Genomic DNA, 3,870 nt, shown 5'->3' on the forward strand with positions numbered 1-3,870 from the left:
ACTTACAAGTAGTCATTAATATTTTCTTCTACACATACTAAATTCCTGTAAACAAAATTAAATATTCAAACAAATATTTATATGAATATAAACAATCACCACCATGTCCCCTATGTCCCGAGCTCCACTGGTTCCATGTTTATGTTCATTCTCAGGTTCATTTAACAAATATATTTTTTGAGGAGCGCTGGGTGCTGAGGACTTGGTAAGGGACAGAGATGCAAGGTCCTTGTTTATAAGGAGCTTACTTTCTACTTGAGAGAGAGCCAAACAAGTATAATTTCATTTATGCTCTCAAGCACCACATACTGAAAACTGAGTAGGTATTGTTCCCTGAGGATGATGAGAAAAGAGCAAGGTCTCTGCCCTCATAGAACTTATATTCTATTGGTCCAGGAAGGGCACAAATAAGTAAATAAGAACACAAATAGTTTTGGATAGTGATAAACCACTATGAAGAAATAAAAAGGCAGGGTTGAGGAACTATGTATATCTTTTTAGTTATTCTAATTAGTTATGCATGATAGTAGAATGCATTTTGACACATCATACACAAATGGAGTGTAACTTCTCATTCTTCTGGTTGTACATGATATAGAATCGCACTGGTCATGTAATCATATATGCACATAGGGTAATAAAGTCTGATTCATTCTACTATTCTTCCTACTCCCATGCCTCTTCCCCTCCCTTCACTCTCCTCTGCCTAATCCAAAGTACCACTATTTTTCCCTAGCCCTGATCTCCTTTATTGTGAAGTAACATCTGCATATCAGATAAAACATTTGGCCTTATTTCACTTAGCATGATATTCTCCAGCTCCATCTATTTACCTACAAATGCCATAATTTCCTTCTTTAAGGCTGAGTAGTATTGCATTGTGTCTATATACCACATTTTCTTTATTCATTCATCTGTTGAAGGACATCCAGATTGGTCCCATAGTTTAGCTATTGTGAGTTGAGCTGCTATAAATATGGATGTGGCTATGTCACTATAGTATGCTGGTTTTAAGTCTTTTGGGTATAAACCAAGGAGTGGGATAGCTGGGTCAAATGGTGATTCCATTTCAGGTTTTCTGAGGAATCTCCATACTGTTTTCCATAGTGGTTGAACTAATTTGCAGTCCCACCAGTGATGTATGAGTGCACTTTTCCTCCTATCCTCTCCAACGTTTATTGTTGCTTGTATTCTTGATAATTGCCATTCTGAGTAGAGTGAGATGAAATCAGAGTAATTTTGATTTGTATTTGTCTACTTCCTAGAGATGTTGAACCTGTTTTCATATGTTTGTTGATTGACTGCATTTCTTCTGAGAAGTGTCTGTTCAGTTCCTTAGCCTATTTATTGATTGGGTTATTTGCTTTTTTTGGTGTTAAGTTTTTTGAGTTCTTTATATAGATTAGTGCTTTATCTTTGGTATATGTGGTAAATATTTTCTTCCATTCTGTAGGCTCTGTCTTTATGCTTTTGACTGTTTCTTTTGCTGAGAAGAAACTTTTTAGTCTGACTCCATCCCATTTATTGATTCTTGATTTTTACTTCTTATGCTTCAGGAGTCTTATTAAGAAAGTACAGGTTGTACATGCCTGACATGTGCATATGTACATATGCATCTTTTGATCTATGCCATGAAGGAATCCAGGGCATAGTCCTTGTCTGGGTGTAGCATTTTTTGTAGGAACTGCAGGGACAAAGACCAGGAGGAGAGCACTTTGCTGGAGTATTAAGGTGTAGCAGGAGGTCCTTGTGGCTTCTTGGTATAAACCAGAAAAGAAAGGGATTGAGCAGTAACCTCAGGTTCAAACAGAGACCTGAAAGCCACCATGACAGCTATCGTTCCAAGGGCCTGGAGGGTTTTCAGCAGTAGAGGAACATGGATGTACTTGAATTTTAAAGAGGCACCTGGCTACTGTGTGAGTGCTGGTCTCACACATGTAGGGGCCAACAGTGCACAAGGGATCAACTGTGGGTTGGATTTTGACTGCAGAAGCAATGGGATTTGGATAGTGGAAAGGGCTGAAAAGCAGACAAACAGGATAGAGGGAATGATAGGAAGGAAACCAGTTCCTTCAGGTAGCTAGTAGCTAAGACCTCCCTGAGAAGGTGACATTTTAGTTCATATATGAATGTTAAAATTAAGCCACAGATTAGGTCAGCAATAAAAAGGCCACTTCCTTTTATAGCCTATCTTAGAAGATAGCAGAAGAATAAGATCATTGAGGTCAGAAATACCTGAGTTTTAATTTCAACCTTTACCTTTCCTGATAGAGCAAGTTGGGTGTGACTTTGGAAAATTAATAGAATCTCTGTGGTCTTTATTTTCCTCCAAGGCAAAAATGATCCCTATAAGGTTGCAATAAAGATTAAATCAGATGGAATGTGACAGAATGGCAGCACATGATATTATCCACTGTGGGGGAAAAGGTTGGAAATTATTTTTTTTGAATATTGCTGAGCTAAGTGTGCACATCTGCATGACTAGTCTAGATGTTGCTGTTCAAGAAGTCCACATTGAGACTCTGCTACAAGCTCACTGTATGGTACTGTTATGATTTGTTAAGCTCTTAAAAATTGAACCTATGACTTCAGCATGCTCCCCAACATCCCAGTGGAATCATTATCATGTTTAGTGCATAATTCTCTGAGCTTTTGTGTGCTGAGTTGAGACAACCACTACTCCTTCTCCCAGGACTTCTCTGCAGCAGTAAAGTTGCTCTGGAGAAAAGATGCTCATAAATGTTCACAGATGTTAGGAAGATGACTCGCCCCAGAAGACCTCTCAGACTTAGTGGTAGTGTGGCTGGTTATCATCTAGGGAGATGGTATTGTTTCAGGTGGCAAGCAGATGAGGTTAAGTTTCCCTTTGATCTGTTTATACAGATGCTACACAGTCACAAGATGTTTGCATTTAGCCCTGTGCTCAGAGATGCACGGAGAGAGAAGGAACTCTTTGAAGGATGTCTCTGGCTCCCCACGTGGCAGGGCGGCCTCTGCTGCAGGTCCCAGCTTCCTTGCATTACTCTGTCCATGTAGCATGAGGACCAAGAAAACGGAATTCTAGGTCTTCATTTCCTTTTACAACTGATCTGCTGAGTGACCTTGAGTTAATCACTCTGGGTCCAAAATATACATTTCTAAATTATACATCTCTAAGGAGTTTTGATGCGTTTTCCATACTGCCTAAAAACAGAAGAGTGACCAATTTTAATTGTAAGCTCTATAGGGCATATTTTGGTGCTCTATTGGCCAATAGAGTGGGCACAAAGAACGTTTTAGTTGATTTAAAAAATAGAAAAGCCTAGATGAAGTGACATGGAGAGAGATGTCCTTTTGGGGGCAGGGGGGGCAGCTTTTGAGCTTACATGCAGGCTTAAGGGGAAAAAACACACACACACACTGAAGGAAGATATTGGAGACTATGTAAGAGACTTACTGGGGAAAATATTTATGAAGGATAAAGAGGAAGAGAAAGAGAAAGTGGGGAGACACTTCAGACCTCAGTGGAGGTCTGAAATCTGTGGAAGGGTCAGGCAGGAAGTGTTTCGAGGGGAACACAGATCCAAGCAAGTTTTGGCCGGGCCTATGCAACAGTCCCTGGGTAAAGAAGTTTCATATCTCATTGTAACGGACTTGAAAGTCAGGTCCCCACGCTTGGTTGATGGCTGGGAACAGCGTGTGTGAGGCCTGACTTCAAAGCATCTGAGAGGTGGACCCAGAAGAGGGCAGCAGCTGGAGTCACCCGCCATTACACTTAGCATACCAGGAAGTTTGAGCAGTATATTTTCCCACGCGGCTGCATCTGGCCATCAATGAGTAAGGGGAACAGGAAGATAAGGAAGTTCCCAGCTGGTGGCGGCACTTATCTTT

This window comes from Urocitellus parryii, chromosome 3, assembly GCF_045843805.1.
Source record: "Urocitellus parryii isolate mUroPar1 chromosome 3, mUroPar1.hap1, whole genome shotgun sequence".
NCBI lineage: Eukaryota > Metazoa > Chordata > Mammalia > Rodentia > Sciuridae > Urocitellus > Urocitellus parryii.